Here is an 18,795-nt window from a genome sequence, read left to right as displayed (position 1 = left end):
GGGATCATTTTCCTTCTGCCTGGACTATAGGACTAGCAGGTCCAATAGTAAGAATACACAAGGGTAAGCTCTCTGTTTTATTTGTCTGAACTTGTCTTTATTCACCTTCATTCTTGAAAGACAGTTTCTGTGACTGTTTAGTTTTGTGTTCATACAATTTTTCTCAGCACAGTAAAGATTTTTTTCTCTATTTGGTAGTTTTTTGTGTGGCATCTGGCTTTTCTCTCCAACTGCTTTTAATTTCTTCCCCTCCCCCTCCCCGTCCTTTCTCCTACCTTATCCTCTTCCTGCTCCTTTCCCTTTTGCTTCTTTCTCTCTCTCCCCTCTTCCACCTCCCATCTCTCTTCTTCTTTAAATCTGTTAGGCTTCATGAGTCTGAAGTGTTATTTCCAGTATTTCTGAAAAATTATCAGCATTTATCACTGTATACTGCTTCTTTCCCATTCTCTCTCTATTCCATTCTAGAAGGAAATCCAGTTTAGATATATCATAGACTCTACTGTTCTACCCTCTGTACCTTTAACTTCTCTCTTATAAGTTGCATCTTTTATCACTCAAATTGCATTCTCAATGATTTCTTTGGATCTGTCTTCTAGTTGATTAATTCTTTCTTCAGCTGCATCTAATCTAATGTTTAATTCAATCACAGAGTCTTAAAGTTTTAGTATTATTGTTCTTATTTTCAGTTCTCATTTAGGACTTTTTAGTTATTTCTCAAGCCTGCCTATTCATTCTCTGAAGTCTCTTATTCCTGCTCATGTTTTCAGGCTTCTCTCTTCTTTGTTTAAGCATATGAAACAGAATTGTTTTATATTCCACATCTGAAATTCAAATACCTGAAAACTTTGACTTCCTGTTTATGCTGTCTATTTTTTGTTTGATTTTTGTAATGATCATCAGTCATAGAGCTTGTTTCCTTATGCGTTTTGTAGATTTTAAAGGTGAACTGTATTTTTTCTTCTTAAAACTTTACCTGTGAGAATTATTTAAGGTCTGGACTAAAGTTATTTGAGGTACCTAAAAAGGATTTTTTTTTTAAATTCTGCCAGCTATCTGAGAGCACTACCAACTCAAAACCATTTAAATTAAATTTAAATGCTTGAGATTTTTTAGGACAACAGACAGATGAACTCAGACAGAAAATATTTGAGGCTAGCTTATGGTTGCAAATTCTGGGAAGGTTCTTTTCCTTCCATCCAGTGTCAAGATCAAACCAAGCTAGTTGCCTTTTTCACGGCAGATTTATTCCTTATTCAACTTTTTGCTTAGGATATACTCTTTTGAGCTCCCAATTGATGCAGGAGAATACTATTAGAATTCCCACCTTGGGCCACCCTAGATGATCCCATCTGTCCCCTAGATTTGCACAGCTGCCAATGAAAGGTCAAGATCCCTAGGGGTCAGCAGACCCTCAAGGTAAAAGTGAACTTTGGTGAATTACCTGCCAGGGTTCCTAGTTATACTTCATTTTTGGAGTCTGTGGATTTAGTGCTTTCATTCTATCTCAGGGAAACATTATAAAGGTTTTAAAATATGTGTTTAACAGGATTTTAGATCTTTCAGTTGGGAGGGTCATCCAGACTCTAATCTGCTACACTACTGGCTGCACAGCCTGACCCAAACCAGCTGCAGACTCCAAACATCAACTCAAATGTGGCTTCTGCCCAACCGTACATGCCAAAGTGAATGCCGCTTCTCAGTTCCCATCTCACACAACCTCTGGGAAGCATTCGGTACAGGTGACCTCTCCTCCTTAGCTGCTCTTCTCTGCTTATCTCTCTCTTATCCCTCTGCTCCTTATCCCTCTCTTATCCCTCTGCTCCTTCATAGTCTCCTTTCTGACTCCTCTGCCCACCCCTAAACATTGTCACCCCTCCCTCAAGGGCTCAGTCCTGGGCCTCTTCTCTTCAGACTCAACACACTCAGCCTAGACAACTTTACCCAATCCTGTGGTTCCAAATACCATCTATCACCCAGGATGACCACGTGCACAGCTCCAGCCAAGCTCTCCTTGAGTACTCCAGGGAGCTCCTATGGCCCATCTCCATCTGGTGTTTCACAGGCCCTTCCAATCTAACAATTTTGCCCCTACCCCCAAAGGCAAGTACCCTGATTTGTTCTGGCAGAATGACATAATTCTTTTTTTTTTTTTTTTGGTCTTTTTCCCATTTCTTGGGCCGCTCCTGCGGCATATGGGAGGTTCCCAGGCTAGGGGTCGAATCAGAGCTGTAGCCACCAGCCTACGTCAGAGCCACGGTTACGTGGGATCCAAGCCGTGTCTACAACCTACACCACAGCTCACGGCAACGCCAGATCCTTAACCCATTGAGCAAGGCCAGGGATGGAACCCGCACCCTCATGGTTCCCAGTCGGATTCGTTAACCACTGAGCCACCGAGGGAACTCCAGAATCACATAATTCTTACAGACAATTCCTCAACCCCAAACCCTACTCTTCTCTGTCAGTCCTCAGCTCATAATCCTCCAGTCACTTCCTATTTTACTCGCACTAACACCCAAAGGCCCTGGATGATCTGGAGCCCCTGCCTCTCTAAATCTATCTCCTCCTCCTTTTCCCCTTTCTTACACTCGTCTTTAGTCATGCTTCCTTCCCTGTTCTTCCTAGAACACTCTGAACATGACTCCACCTCAGGACTTTTGTACTTGCTCTTCCCTCTGTCTGGAGACCTTTCCTAACTTCCTTATATAAAATAGTGTCCCTGGTCCCCATCCCCTCTCCACTGCTGTCCTGACATGCTCTACCCTCTTCCTCTGCTTTCTCTCCATAGCACCTGGTACTGCTTGGATACTCTATCCATCCACCTATCTATCCATCTATCTATCTATCTCCCACCAGAGTGAAAGTCCCATAAGGAAGTGACTTTTTCTGTATTGTCAAGGTTATATCTTTATAACCCTAGGCACAGAGTGAGTGCCCGATAAATAATGTGTCAAATGAAAACGTTTGCACAACTTTTCAAAAATTAACCATGCGGGTCTCAAGTTTCTTGGACTTTGACAGGCATTTGGATTTGTTTCTTTCCTTAAAGGCAATAGAATCAGGCGATTCTAGCTTGAGGAGATAGTAGAGGTCCTTTCATTTAGGTTCAGCGAGATTGAATGACAATTTTGGCTCAAATCACAAACTTTCAGGTAGTTTGTAATTGAAGGTCTAAAATGCTTTTCCTTTCAGAAGCCCTTGAAACGTCTCAAGTACAAACTTAAGAAATGTAGGAAATGAAGTCTAAGTCAGACTGAGGCCAGGCATACATCTTCGGTGATTCTTCCTCATCTGTGCCCTCTGCTCTGACTCATTCCCTTCACCCTCCACCCTGTTTCCTCTTTCCTAGTTGTCAGGGTGTCAGTATGTGTGGGACCCCTTGTGGGACGTGGGGACTTGGTTTTGTTTTTTCTCTTTCTCTATCTTTATCTTTATCTCCGTTTCTCTTTCTCTTCCTCAAAAAGAAATAGAAGAATGCCGTCACTTATTTTCTCTGAATTGAAAATGTGTTGGTGGGTCTAAAAGAACCCCAAATGTGTTGGTGGGGAATGTGGAAGAATTCAGAAAAAATAACCCGAACCCAGAGAGATCCTTGGGGTTGAGTGAACGGCCCCTTCATTTTACAAATAAGAAGGCAGAGGCCAAAGGAGAGGAGAGAAAATGCTTTGCTCAAATTTGTTATGTCCCAAGCTCAAAGCTTTTTTTTTTTTTTTAAGACTTTTTAATTTTTTCTACTATAGTTGATTTCTAGTGCTATGTCAATTTCTGCTGTATAGCAAAGTGCCCCAGCTGTATATATACATACATATATGTTCATTCTTTTTGTCACATCATCCTCCATCATGTTCCATCACAAGTGACTAGACCAAGCTCAACTCTTAATTCCCCTTCTCCAACCTGCCCTCAGCTCAGTGACTGGAATCATTCAACATTCACATGAGCCGGAAACCTGAGTCATCCTAGAGTCCTCTTTCCATCACCCAGTACCTTCAACCCACCAGCAGATCCTCTGGGCTCTGCTTTCTAAGTGTAGTCCAAGGAAGAGTCCCCACACCCTCCAAGCTGCCACCGCCTCTAGGTCAAGTCATCCGCCTCCTCCCCTTTCTAGACTCCGCAGGGACGTCCTACGCGGTCTCTTTATACCCACTCTCACCGCGCCACCGCATCCCACCAGAGCCTTTCTCCACACCAGAGTGGCCTTTTCCACAGGCACATCTAATTAGATGTTTCCCTTGATCTAATCCTTCCAACAGCTTCCCATCGCTCTTAGTGATCAAACTCCCTACCGTGGCTCACGAGACCATGTGATCTGCCCCCCACCCGCCCCTCCCTGCCCTCACCCACTACCCTGTACCCCTCTTCTTCACTCCATGTAGCAGGGAGGGTGCGGGGGGAGGGGACGGGACACTGGCTCCCTTGTTTTGTTTCAAACACACCAAGTTCCCTCCTGCCCCAGGGCCTTTGCACCTGTTTGCCCCTCTGCTCAGAAATCCCTTGCCCCATCTGCTGGCACGGCCCACTCCTCCCTGACCCGTCTAACAGTGAGTGCCCCATCTCTCTGCCCTCGCCCTGCTTTACTTTCCCCGGAGTGGGCTGCCTGGTTCCCTGTTCGAATGTAAGCTCTGTGCCCACAGAGTTAGTTGTCTTGCTCTCGGCTGTAATCTCAGCACCTAGAACAAGGCCAGTGCATTGCAAGTGCTCAGTGCATATTGTGAAATGGATGAAGGAACGAATGGTTTTGCTCCATGACAGGCAACCGCTTCATGGCAGGGCCCAGACCTGAACCCTGGTCTTCTGACACTCAGGCCAGGCTCCTTCTCTCACAAGGTAACATGTCGAGGGGTTGAGGGAGCCCATCTTTTGCATTAGAGAAAGAGAAATTACCTCTGGCTCTGGAAGCCCTTTTTTTTTCCAGGAAGGGCCTGGCTCCTCTTTCAGTGTGGACGGAGCACAGCTTGAGGCAGCAGAGTCAGGATGCTCGCTCACTGCTCAGAGAAGCCAGGCGCATCTCAGCCTCCTGCCACCGCCACTGCAGACGCATATTCCTTGTATGGGTGTTTGCCCCTGAGACAGCTACTCAACCGGGATGCAACACAAGCGTTTTGTGGAATGTGAGCAACACTCACATACTTTGCATTTAAACAGGCCCTCACCCGCCCTTCCTGCCAAGGAGGGAGAAGAACAGTAGTGGGCTTGGCAGAGAGTCCTTGAGTCTAGACCATTCATTTCCGCTCATTCAACCAGCTTTATTTTTGTCTGTGTGACTTTCTTTTGTGAGCTTATCATCTGTGCTCAGAGATCTCTTGTCGGGGACCTGTCCCCTGGACAGAAGACCAAGGAGAGGGCTCCTGTGAGAGAGAACATCGTTGTCAGTGAACAAAGCGTCTGGATAGCCTAATGCAGGACTCTTGATGACCCTGCGAAATGTCACCTCCACTTTCAGGGCGCAGAGGAATATTAGGATATTAGGTCCAGCATCCAACACAAGGTGTGCTTGCTGGGAAATGCCCCCAGGGTGTTGTTTCAGACCTGGGAGACCAGCCAGCAAGCCAGGCTGAGCTGGGGACATTTGAAGGGTGGGGGCGGGGGGAGGGGGGTCAAAGGGCGCCGAGCTCTGGCCTCCAGGCTTCTCCCCATCATCACAGTCGCTCAGGCGGGGACCCTCCTCTCCTCTTGTTCTTTCTTCTCCTCTCCTGCCTCCTTCCAGGCTGTTCTTTGCCCACATGCTGAGATGCCCAGGAGGAATCAAGACCCTCTCTGCCCTTGACTCTCTCTGTCCACGGGCTACCATTAGGGACTGGTGGCCCTGTGATCAGGACTTGGACTCTTGAAGGAGTGAGAAGGAGCAAGAGAGGGTGAGGTACTCTGGGCTGGGCAGGCACGGTAAAGTCCTCCACCTGCTGGGCTGGGGTGAGGGGCGGTGGAAAGGACCGGATCTGCGGCGCGGCGGCCGTGGCGCTGCGCTTCTGGGCAGCAGGGGGCGCCCGCGGCTCCCTCACGCGGACCCGGGCCGCCGCAGCTCGGACCCTGGGGAAATTCCGCCTGCCGGGAGCCAGCAGCCGCGGGGGCCAGGTCGGGACACTGCGGACCTTGGCGCCGCTCCGCCCTCGCCGGCTGACGCAGCACCCGGTCCCCGCAGCCCCGCCCGGGCACTGCATCCACAGCTCACCCAGTGCCCAGAAAGGCTGTTCTGAGACACGGGGCGGGCCGTGCTCCCGGGGCCCGGGGCCCGTTCAGCTGCCTTCCCTGCAAGATTGGCGAGGCGGTGGGAGAGGGAGGAAAGCTGCCGTGCTCCCACGGACCCCTTTTCCTTAGAGGATGCCTGCAGGAAAAGGAGAGGGCAAAGTAGAAACCCGGAGGCGTCCTGGTAGGAGGCTTGAGGAGAGGGTTGGGGAATGTACCAGGACGGGAAAGGACAGGATGCCAAGATGTGAACTTCCACTGTGCCGGGCACATGTGGGGAGGGCTTTGTGCTTTATCTCATTTAATCCCCCTCAGCATCCCTTTGGGGTAGATAACCTTTATCAACCCATTTTGCTGATGACCCCGTGGAGGCTGAAGGAGAAAGCGAAACTCCCCCAAGGCCACCCCTCTGGAAGCAAACCAAGCCGCTGTTTTGTGCATTTACCCTAATTAAGTTCTCACGGTGCCCGTGCCGATGGCAGCAGAGACAGGCGGAGGCAACGCAGACGGGGACCTGGGCTCCTAGCAGAAGCCTGGGCCCTTCCTGCTGGCTCTGCTGCCTGAAGAGCCCACAGTAACGAAGGGAGCAGGGCCTGGAAGGAAGGGCTCTGGGCATAGGACACTCCTCACGTGGACAGGGGTCAAGGTCTCCAGGGGAGGGGGGGGAAGGGGGGGCACATGGGACACTGATGGGAGTGAAAGCCACGCTTAGAATTTGCCCGGAGCTAAATTTTTCTAAGTGGCACCTTTGAACGCTGTTAAAAAAATCCTCAAAACTCACTTTCCAGGGAGTTAATCATTCACTCCCTCACAGGCCAGGTGACCTTTGCCATGTGGTTCAGCTTTTGTTTGCTTTTCTTAAAAGTCCTGGAGTTTGTAATTGGACCGATGGCCTTTCGATGAGAAAGAAAGGAATGTGGGGTCCAGGACGAAGCTTGTTTTTTTTCCCTGCCCTCCCTTTCCCAGGAGTCTGGAAACATTTTCTCAGTGAGAGGTTATGAATTCAGGACTCAGAACAAGTTGATCATTATTTGTGGCCCTTGGGGTGGAGGTGGAGAGGGTTGCTGTAAGAGACAAAACACGCAGAAACCAAAACGCAAATAAAATCCAAGCCACCACCCGTCCTGCACCCAATTTCCTTAGAAGCTTGCTCTTATCTGGGTGGCAACAGAGACCATTTTATTTCCTTACAACAGTACCCTCATCAGCTTTGTACTTAAAAGCAGGCCAGGGGCTAGTTTACTGGGGAGGGTGCCACACCTACAGCATGCAAAAGTTTCAAGGCTAGGGATCGAACCTGTACCACAGCAGTGACTCAGGCCACAGCAGTGACAGTGCCAGATCCCTAACCCACTGAGCCACCAGGGAGCTCTGAACTGTTGTATTTTAATCTTTCAATCACCTAAAAGTTCATTGACCTCCTCTAAGAATTAGGGAGGACAAACTGGCTGTGTGACCTTGGGCAGTCACCCAAACCGTCTAGGCCTCAGATTCCCCTTCTGTAGAGAGGAGTGAGCTCTAGGGTCCCGTCAGAGGGACCATAATCCTGCAGGCTGCCTTAAAAGGCTCCCCAGCTCTGCTCCATGGACTATTTTTGGCTCAGTGATTAGAGGGCTTGTCAGCCACACCCGTATCTCTACATTCTGACAGCTGGCTGGCCATTGTCACTACACATCCCCCTGGGCCTTCAACCTTCAGATGCCCCAAGCACACACTTGGTGCCCTCTTCTCAGCCTAACTCGTTGCCCTTTTCTCTTTCTGGCCCAGGAGCCAGGGCCTCTGTGGCCTTGCTGTCCTTCAGCTGCCATAGTCCTTCGCCTGCTGCTACTTGAGCAGGCTGGTCTTACAGGAAGTGCCCTCCCTGCATAGTCCCAGCACTTCTCCCCAGCTCAGGCCCTTGTCACCTCTCACAGGAGCACCTGCTGCTGCCTTTACTAACACCCTGCTTTCACTCTCCACTCTCCCCAGATAAAGTGTCACGACTGGGTCACAGCACTAACCCCCATCTCTGGCCAGCCTCTTGCACTACAGACACTTGAATGGGTTCCTGTGACCGAGTGAACAAACACAGCCATCCAGGGCCTCCCTGAGGCAGGCCTAACCTAATCTAACCTAACCTAACCTAATCTCACCTAATCTAACCCAGCCCCTGCACACTCCCCCTGCACTTCAGCCGAACCCATGGTCCCTCACCCAGCCGGCCCCTCTTGGTCCCCACACTCCTGTTGTGTCTGGAACATGACAACTCCCATACCTGCCTATAAAGATGACCTCCAGGCTAGGGATCAAACCCTCAGCACAGCAGCGACTAGCAAGCTAAGTGATCCTTAACCTGTTAGGCCGCCAAGGAACTCCCTAAAGTCCCCCATAATCTTGAAATCAGTTCAGGACTATTCTAGACCCTCATACTGGATTTGTTTGGGGAACACTAAGGCAGGCTAAGGTTCCCCCCCCCCCCCCCCCCCCGCCGGCAAAGAAGAAAGCTTCTGCATAGAGGGATATTTTAAAATATTATTTCTGAATCTATCATTCATGATTCTTGAGGAAGAGAGTCTTGAGCTCTCAGGGTAACCTTAGGCTGCCTGAGAAGCAATTGGGTTCTTTCTTACTCTTTCTTAAAATTTGTCCCCCAGGGTCATGCCTCTTCCAACCATTAGGATTTGTTGCTTCAAGCCCAGGAGCCACACAATTGACTTTGCTAGGAAGTTTCCATTGTGGCTCAGTGGTAATGAGCCTGAGTAGTATCCATGAGGATACGGGTTCGATCCCTGGCCTCGCTCAGTGGGTTAAGGATCTGGCATTGCCATGAGCTGTGGTGTAGGTTGCAGAGGTGGCTCAGATCCCACATTGCTGTGGCTGTGGCTCCAATTTGACCCCTGGCCTGGGGTAAAATTGGAGCCACATATGCTGAGGGCATGGCCCTAAAAAGCAAAAAAAAAAAAAAGTGACATCCCTCAAAAGCATGCCCTGTGCCTCCTCATGCTCCCAGAAAAATCCAGATGGAGTCATCTCTTGCCTTGCCCTTTGCTGTGATTTGCTGGTGCCGGTGCATGAAATGTGTGAAACGTGGCCTGTCTGTTCGCCTGCTCACTCAGCACAAGTTGTGAAGACCCTGTAATCTTCCTCCTTAGCCGCCTGCCCCTTCCATCACAGTCTCGGACTCAGTTTGCCATCTTCTGTGCCTTCCAGAATTCTCTCGCCCCTGCAGCCCTCTTGCCAGCTTATTATCCCTGTGAGGCTGGTGTGGGATGACTCAGCCTCGGAGACAGCAGCCAGAGTCAAGCCTGAGCCCACCATCACCCCAGCGAGATGTGGTTTCAGTAGGGTGACCAAGGGGAAATAAACTAGGGTTTCCTGGTGGTTTCTAGCATTCTGGCAGAAATTCCCACAGCATCTTGAGCTGTGATTCCATTTTAAAGCACGTTCTCTAAAAATGCCTTCTGGCCGTTAAGATCTACTTCTCTGATGAAGAAGGGATATAAGCAATTGCTGGCTATCAAATATGCCTCTGGATATTTGATAAATCTTAACTGAATTGAAAGAAGGGGAGAGATACACCAAAAGATACAGTCTTTCAGTAGCACACTTTTTGTTGGTGTGTTCCTGGCATATCACCACCCCTCCCAAACACGTCAATCGGCAGCACCCCAGCGGGCCCCCTCCCGGTGCACCCTCCCCCTCCATGAGCAGACATGCTTCCATGGGAAGGGCAGGGATGGGGAGTCGAGGGTCTCTCAGACAAGGGGTTTAGTGAAGTTGCAGAGAATTAGAGAAAACAGCTTGGAATACTGTGGTCGTCTTCCTTCTTGCTCTTCTACTCGCACCCCCGCGGGTTTCCTCGGATCGTGGTGAAAGACCTTACTCTCACAGTAGAAAAGAAAATAATGAGATGAAAAGACACGGAGAGCAAGCATTTAAAGCTTGGAAGTCTTCTCTTTTACAGGTGAATTGAACTCTTGGTTGGTCCCATGAGGTTGCGTGTTTGATCCCTGGCCTTGCTCAGTGGGTTAAGGATTTGGCATTGCTGCCAGCTGTGATGTAGGTTGCAGACACAGCTTGCATCCCAAGTTGCTGTGGCTGTGGTGTAGGCTGGCAGCTACAGCTCGGATTCGACCCCTAACCTGGGAACTTCCAGATGCTGGTGGTGCGGCCCTAAAAGAGACAAATAAATAATCAGATTTGTGAATGTAAAGTTGTTTGTGGTGATTCCCTCATGTTTTGTTTGTTTGTTTGTTTTTCTTTTTAGGGCCACACCTGCGGCACATGGAGGTTCCCAGGCTGGGGAATCTAATCAGAGCTATAGCTGCCGACCTATACCACAGCCACAGCAACAGCAAAGTGGGATCTGAGCCACATCTGCGACCTACACCACAGCTCAGGGCAACGCCGGATCCTTAACCCACTGAGCGAGGCCAGGGATTGAACCCACAACCTCATGGTTCCTAGTCAGATTCATTTCCGCTGCGCCATGATGGGAACTCCCCTCATTATCTTTTTAATGTCTACAGGGGCCATAGTGATAGCTCACTTTCATTCCTGATGTTAGCAGTTTGTGTTTTCTCTCCTTTTAAAATTAGATGTTTATCAGCTTTATTGATCTTTTCAATTTTGGTTTCAATGATTTTTCTCTATTTTTTTTCTGTCTTCGACTTGATTGGTAGTTGCTCTTGCTTTGTTATTTCCTTCCTTCTGCTTTTGCTTTGGGTTGATTTTGCTCCTCTTGTTCCAGTTTCTTAAGGTAAAAGACTAGATGATCGATTTGATTTGATACCACTCTTCTTTTCTAATATAAGCATCTAATCCTGTAAGCACACCCCAAGAATTTTGATATATTTTCATTTTCGTTTGGTTCCAAATATCTTCCCATTTTCTTTGAGATGTCCTCTCTGACTAAAGGATTATTTTCAAGTGTTTTGTTTCATTTCCAAGAGTTTAGAGATTTTCCCACATATGCTTTTTTGACCTAGGAAGACTGCAGAAATGTTTTAAAAAAAGGCATTATTTTCAAAACTCAATCATGTATTGAACACCTCCGGTGTGAAAGGCACTAGGCTAGGCACTGTGTTGTGCCCAAGCCTGCATGATATTTAGTTCCAGCCTTCAAGGAACTGACTGTCCAGGAGGGAAGCCAAGAGGCTCTGACCAATAAGTGGGATGAGTGGTGGTGGGTGGCGCATGCTTCTGGGTGGTACAGAGCAGCACTGCAATGGGGAGGGGGGCTCTTCAGCTGAGGCGGTCAAGGTCAAGAGTGTGAGGTGGATCTTGAAACTGGGTAGGGTTTCTATAGCAAAGGTCTTGGGAAAGGCGTTTCTAGTTGGACGGAATCTTTGCTTGGCAGTGGCAATAGCTCCTGCTCTGTGGGCACGTCCCGTGCCCAGCTGAGCCTGCTTCCACGTTGCACATTTGGCCTGTTCAATTCATACATGTCCGGGGAGTCAATGCATCAGCCTCACTAGACTGAGGCGCTTTGAAAAGTTAGGGGCAGCTCCTAAGGCCTTTAGGGAAATGATAATATTCCGTGTTTTCCCGGCCAGCAGAGGTGAAGGTGGGGTGACAAAAATGAAATGAAGATCAGAAGAGTATTCTGCCTCCCTCACATTCTGCAACTCACAGGTAGCATTGGTCCTTGTGCTTTGTCAGAAACTGAGCTAAGAACGAGAAAGTCAAGGACTTGGAGACAAGAAAGTGACTCCCCAGCAGACTCTGGGACGTGCTGCCGTATTGTTCACGAGTCAAATTAGCTTTGGGACGTGGGTCTCTCTGGCCCACAGAAGCCAGGGAAATACTGGAGGCGCTGAAGCCAGAGGAAAGTTCATTGACACGGGGTGGGACCGAAAATTGGTGCTTCAGGCCTGAGGGGTCTGGCTCATTGCCTAAAGGAATGGAGGGGAAAATGTGAGGTGGAAATAGCTCCCATACCTTCAAGACACATGAGAGATCCACCAACAAGAAAGACTTCTGGAGAAGGGGAGGGTGAACAGCTCAGAGTCCTCATAACCACATCTTTTTTCATTCTTTCTCACGTTTCTAGTCGTATGTCACTTCCTTTCTCATTTTTCTTCAAAAATGGATTTCCAGGGTCTGCTTTCAGCACATTAAAAAAAGAAAGTGGCGTTCCCATGGTGGCTCAGTGGTTAACGAACCCGACTAGCATCCAAGCACGTGGGTTTGATCCCTGGCCTCGCTCAGTGGGTTAAGGATCCAGGGTTGCCGTGAGCTGTGGTGTAGGTCACAGATGCCGCTTGTGTGGCCCTAAAAAGACAGGAAAGAAAGACCAACCCATGTTTTGAAATTTTAGAATTTGCGTTTTCTCCATCAATTTATTTTGCACTTGCGCATTTTGTTTTTACTGAAGACTGGTTGTGCATGTGTTGGTGATTTAACAAGAAGGAAATATTGTTTTACGCCTTCTAGCAAAGATTAAAATAACTAGATTTCACTTTATAGAAAAAAGTGTTTTTAAAGAAAATGGTTAATTTCTCATTGAATTTCCATGGGCAAGTTATTGGAACTCTGTAAGTCTCAGTTTCCTTATCTGTAAAACAGAGATAAGAAAACCTACCTTGCGGGGTTGCCATGACGTGGGGAAGATGAGATAGCAATCGCACAGGTGGGCACGTGTAGGACTTGGGATGGACGTGAACTGAGAGAATTAATCAATGACAGAGTAAATCACTGAATGCTTTATGAGATCCTATCATGGAACTTATATATAATGCTATAAAATTGGAAGTAATCTTGGTACTTTGGTATCTGGCCCCCAAGATGAAAGGTCGATATGACCTGTTTTCATGTAAAAATAGCTAGTTTGTTCTAAAAAAGATGTAATTCTAAGGCAGAAGGAATGGTTACAAAAAAACAGATTTTTTTTTTTTTTTTCTGTTTAGGGCTGCAGCCACAGCATATGGAAATTTCCAGGCTAGGGGTCGAATCAGAGCTGCAGCTGCTAGCCAATGCCCCAGCCACCACAATACCAGATCCAATCCACATCCACGACCTATGCTTCCTTGACCCACTGAGAAAGGCCAGGGGTGGAACTCGCATCCTCAGTGGGAACAGTGGGAACGCCATACAAAGAACCAGATTTTAATTTATACAAAAACAAGATATCCTGGGGGATTTTATATTTTTACGGTGCTTTATAGTTCATAAACGACTTCAACGTGCCTCATCTCTTTAGCGTTTCCAAAATCACTGCCAGAGAAAAGGCTGGGAAGGGATCAGTCACTCTGGCTTTACAAATGGAGAGGAAGGAACTCCTCGATGGCCAATAGAGGCTTGAAGTAGTCTCAGACCCAGCCTCTTGTACCCAGTTTTGTCTCTGTGGCATAGGGGACTACAGTTAAAGCTGTTCAAAAGAAGATCGAACCCTTTGGTGCTTATTGGTGCATTTTTCTAAAGTGCCTGCAAGCATCTGAGTAATAGTTAAACTAATGTTTGTTTCCCTTTCATGATGACAGTATATGAGATTTTACCATCGGTACTTAAGACGCAACATGCGCTTAAACTCCAGACACACAAAGGGATGAAGTGGAGGGGGGAGAGGGAGTCAAGTGGGCTATTCTGCAGGCTGCCTCGGGCTTTCTTTCTGGATGGACCGCTAACAAGCCTCTCCACTGCATGGTTCTCTGGCTCAGTTGTACATTTCAATGAAGCCTGCCAACTCGCAGCTTTGTGCCTCCCAAAATTCAACAGGGGAGCGGATGGATCTGGCCTGTTTGTGACAGATTGTGACCCACTTTGAGGAATCCCTGCTTCTGTTCAGACTCCCCAGGAAATCTTCCAGCTCTTCCGGGCCAACTGGGCTCTGGGCAGACCTCAGGAAACACAGTCTAAAGCCTCTAGCCAGTCTAAAGCCTGTGCTGGGGATCCCATGAAGAAAGAACCTATGAGGCTCCTTGCCCCAAGGCATACATTCTTTTTTTCCCCTTTTCCTTTTTTGGCTGCTCTGGGGCATATGGAGTTCCTGAGCCAGGGATCAGATCTGACCTACACCGAAGCTGCCACAATCCGGGATCCTTTAACCCACTGTACCGGGCTGAGGATTGAACCTGTGATATTGAACCTGTGATATTGAACCTGCATCCTGGTGCTGCAGAGATGCTGCCAATCCCGTTGCGCCACAGCAGGAACTCCAAGGCGTACTTATTTCTCCTATTTGTGCTACCTAAACAACTGGATCTGAGAAGGAACTGGTTCTCTAATGCCTTTTTTTGCAGTGAGCTCCCAGCATGGTTTCACGCTGCCCCTGGAAGCAGTGAGAAAGAAGCATCAAACAGCCAGCCGTGCTCCTCGGTGAGTCGCTGTCACGTTGTGGGGGACTGCCCTGAGCATTGCCAGATGCTTAGTATCCCAGGTGCCTGGGCACCCAGTGTTGCTCCCTCCCTCCCCCCACCTCACTGTGACAACCAAACACATCTGCCCCACCCCCACCTGCCATTTTGAAATGCCCATATTGCCCTCACATGAAAATCACTGAATTCGTTTGACCAGTAATTTCCTTGGTAATAGATATTTTGGCAGCAGACATTTAGAAACATCTTACCCAATGACAGGGCATCTGGCAGACTATAAACCGCAGGAACAATTTGTCCCATGGCCTGTTCTCGTGTGACCCTCAAGCTAGGAATGGCTTTCGTATTTTTAAAGAGCTAGGAGGAGGAGGGCAGCTGTAGAGTCTGCATTTGATTCACAAAGTCGGTATTTACTCTCCGGCCCTTTGCAGGGAATGTTCACAACTCAACAAGCAATGACCAGGTACCAAGCATGCTGCCAGGCACCGGTGATACCGTGATGGATAAGGCATCGTTGTCGATCTGTGTGGGAGACAATCCATGCGCCTTCCTCGCAGGTGCAGTGGGGTCATACACATGTTGCCAGGGAAGCACAAACGAGGGTCGCTCCGGTCAGCCTTGGGGACTTAGAGCATGCAGATAGGAGAGCTTTTGGGGAAGGGGGGGTGCAGTTAAAGCGAATCTGGAAAGAGAAGAAGCCAGGAGAAATTGGGTGGAGGGTGGTGAGGCAGGAAAAGAGCCTAGAGAGAGTCAGAGGGGTGCAAAGCTGCGAGTGCCTGCAAGGTAGTGAATGTCAAAAGCTGAAGCGGGAGGGGCAAGTAGATGCTTGGGCTTTACCCGGGTTCAGATGCTGGCTCTGTCACTTAGGAGCTGTGCAGCTTTAAGTAAAGTACTTAACTTTTCTGTGCCTCAACTCCCTCACCTGCAACATGTGGTTAGGAAGAGTCCCTGTCCCAGAGGGTTGCTGAGAGCATTAGGCGAGACAGTACATACAAAGCAGGCAGCAGGGTGCCAGCCCATGACAAGCCCTTGCAAATGGCGCCAATCATTGTTGCTGCTGGGGTTATTGCTCTTATGCCATCAGGGACAGGAAGGCGTGGAAAAGCTGTGAGCACCTCCTATGCGCCTGCCTCCACATGCAGCACCAGGAATACAGTGCTCTTACATGTCTTGTGATGCCTGTATGAGACCTCAACCTTGCAGAAATCCAAGCAAAAAGGGTTGTGACTGTGGCGTTCCCTGGTGCCAGTTGCAGTGTTCAGGGAATGGTAACGGTCTATCCATCCTTTGCTGAAGGTGCCTATAGGATGGGCTACAGGCATGAGATACATCCGAGATACACAGATGGGCTACAGGCACGAGGGTGTACATCCAAGAGCCCAGGAAGGCAGGGAAGTCCCCCTAAAAGGAAAATACCAAGTATGCTTGATGGGGGGGAGTCACGGCTCTTTGTCCTCCCAGACCCGCATGCCATCCTGGGCAGCTTTTCTTTGCCCCATACGTCAGCAACTCTCCAAAGTTTCTTTGGCCTCATGGACTTTTTCTGTGGGTCTCTGCTTCTTCACACAAAGCAGAAAACCTCTCTCCCTGCGTGTCACTGAACCCAGAGCTTGGACAAGAGAGGGGAGGCCCTCACCCCTGAGTTGTGCCCACCTGGCTTTCTGCATCCAGAAGTGGAGTCCACAATGCCACCCGGGCTTGTGCTGGACAGAGGGGACTCACGTCTGCCCTGCCTTGTGGAGCGTCCCTCTAGCTGCTCTGCGCAGGAGACCTTCTCGGACCTAAACATAGGCTGCAGAAGAGGCAGGGAGGAAGTGCCAGTCTGCTCGCAGGCTCACAACCCCACCTCCTGCTGACAACGGAGTGAGCAGAGAGGGCGCCTCTCCTGGGCTGCCTTTCCAAGGCTTCTAAGCTGCTTGGTGACCTCCAGGGTCAGCGGCTTCCTGGTGCGGCTCAGCTACGTGGCATGGGATCTGCTGCGGGAGTTCTGAGGATGCGGCGCTGAGGCTGAAGGTGGTGGTGCTGTGGGTGGAGGGTCCCCAGGATGCCCTTGGCCCACGTTCTCCTTTCCCCACTGCAGGAGCCACCAAGGCCGGCAGCTGGGAGCCTCAGGGCCACCCTAGCACAGCTCCCCTCCGAGCAGGTTGGGCTCTGACTGTGCAATCCTTCTAGTTCCTTTGAGAAGGCGGCATTATCTTTGATATTATCATACAATAACAAGACAATGTCCCTGTCCTCTGTGGCTTTCTGGCCGAGCACGCTGCACTCTGGGAAGAAACATGCTCTTTATTTTCCCTCCGAAACATCGAAGCTGACAGCACGGAGACGTGGGGCTGTGGTCATTTTCAGACCATTAACCTCTCCCCTCCCCACCCTCCTCTCCTCATCAGCCACCCTGTCACCTGCCCCTGGGCTTCTGGCCCTCCCACCCATCTACCCACCTCTTTAGAGCCCTGGAAATATATAGCGCTACGAACTTTGCTCAGATATATCCATTTAGGAGTTCCCACTGTGGCTCAGTGGTAATGAACCCCACTAGAGGGTAGGCCAGCAGCTACAGCTCCCATTCAGCCCTTAGCCTGGGAACTTCCATTAGCTGTGGGTGCAGCCCTAAAAAGACAAAAACACCCCAAAAAGTATCCATGTACTTCTTACAATAGCCCTAAGAAATAGGTATTGTTCTCATTTCACAGGTGAGAAAACTGAGGCCCAGAGAGGTTAAGGAACTTGCCTGGGGACACACAGTCTGTGATAGAGGACAGATTCGAGCCCAGGCTGTCTGACTCCATTGTTGGCACTTTTAGCCCTGCGCTATTTAGCCTCCGGTTCTGGTGCTCTTTCTGTGCGGATCTTCATAGAGAATAAGCCACCACGTGATACGTGGCATCCAGGCCAGTGGACACTCTGAAGCCGAGAAGCATGTGGATCAGTGCTGACCACCATCCATGTGAGAAGAGGAGCCCCCGGGGAGGCTTGAGCCCATCCAGGTGGACAAAGCTCTCCTTTCTCCCCGGGATGTTTCCTGGTTGTTGCCAGAGCTTCTCAGGTAACCCCAGTTTGAGTGTCTGAAATCCCTGTGGGAAGCCCAGCACCTCCAGAGCAATACCTGGGATTCTCAGAGCGTCCTAGAACCAGCCTTGGTTTGAGCAGCCGAGCTTTCAGACATCCAGTTACTGGACACCTGGCCTCTGGGGCCTGTGGTGGGCCACCGGACCTCTCCCCAGGAACACCTAGTGGACACATCTTGGAGCCTGTCACGGGGTACCTGTGGGCCTGGGTCTGTCTGTAGAAACGGACAAAATTATATCTCACAAGGGTGCGCTTTACTGGTTGTCCCTTTATGTCTTTATTTTGCCCGTGTGTGTGTGTGTGTGTGTGTGTGTGTGTGGATGGGTGTGGGTGGGTGTGGGTGTGTGTCTTATGCAAATGTGGGTATGCACCAACATGAGCATAAAGTGTGTCAAGGTCTGTGTGTGGAAGAAGACAGCTGTGCTTCCATGTGAGTGTGATGAGGTCTCAACATGCCCCTAGTGGCTTATAGCAGCCTTGGCATCCTTCCTGTGCTGCTCCAGGGGCCCCTGCAAGGCTCCAGGGTGATACAGACCCTGCTTGGAGGAGGGAGGCGGCTTGGTTCTTTGTTGGCTTGATGCTGTTCCCATAGGAACAGCCCCTCCAACCTTCCCCCTACACCCCCTGCTTTCTGCTCCCCTGTCCCGCTCTGTCCATCCATGGCAGTGCATCTCCTGTTCTTATCAGAAGGGAGCTGGCAGACATTTGGTTCACAGGTAGCTTTTGAGTCAAAGAAAGCTCAGGACCCAAGAGTCCCCTGAGCTGTCGCAGGACCATGTCCCACTCTCCATCCCCTTCTGATCAGAGCCCCTCCCCCTACCCAGGAGGGGCTCTCCCCTCTGTAGTCATTCTGCCTCTGACTGGTCCCAGTGGGGAGCAGCATCACCCTCTGAGATGCCTCCAGGCTCCTCTCTAGGTGTCTGGAGACTGCACTCCTAGCCTCCACACTGCCCTCAAAGCTGGGAGACCTGGGGACCGGGGGGCAGGGGGGGAGCTGTTACAACCTGTGACTATTTGGATTCTGATGGAGAGAGAGTCAGATCCTAGGCTGTTGACGGGCTGCTAGGAGAGAAGTACCAGTTCAAGAGGTGGATGTAGGAGATGGATTCTGCAGCCTGGCAGGGAGAGGCAGCTCTTGGCACCGGCTGCCAGAGGGCTGATGCAAAGTCACTCCCACTGCAGCAGTTCTGCGCTACCTCGAGCTCTCTCCTCCTCAGCCCCTGGCTTCCCTCCCCCTCCTCAGCAGCCT

At 49.7% G+C, this 18,795-nt stretch overlaps 1 protein-coding gene across 5 annotated transcripts in view; it reads left to right on the top strand.

Moving 5' to 3' along the window:
• The window catches only part of MAB21L3 (mab-21 like 3), a 48,119-nt gene extending 30,316 nt beyond the window's left edge, over window positions 1–17,803 (top strand). The window contains exons 7-9 of one of the 5 annotated variants that reach the window (XR_007135560.1): window positions 14,403–14,478; window positions 14,909–15,034; window positions 17,171–17,803. The gene's annotated coding sequence lies outside the window, so the exon portion shown is untranslated. Of the gene's footprint in view, window positions 1–14,402; window positions 14,479–14,908; window positions 17,020–17,170 lie in introns of those variants that run through there. The other 4 variants (XR_007135558.1, XR_007135557.1, XR_007135559.1 and 1 more) reach the window with 4 other exon arrangements.
• Window positions 17,804–18,795: the final 992 nt, after the last annotated feature.

Source organism: Phacochoerus africanus, chromosome 6 (genome assembly GCF_016906955.1).
Source record: "Phacochoerus africanus isolate WHEZ1 chromosome 6, ROS_Pafr_v1, whole genome shotgun sequence".
Taxonomy (NCBI): domain Eukaryota; kingdom Metazoa; phylum Chordata; class Mammalia; order Artiodactyla; family Suidae; genus Phacochoerus; species Phacochoerus africanus.
Note: the sequence above shows the minus strand (reverse complement) of the source record. Positions and strands in the feature narration are given on the sequence as shown.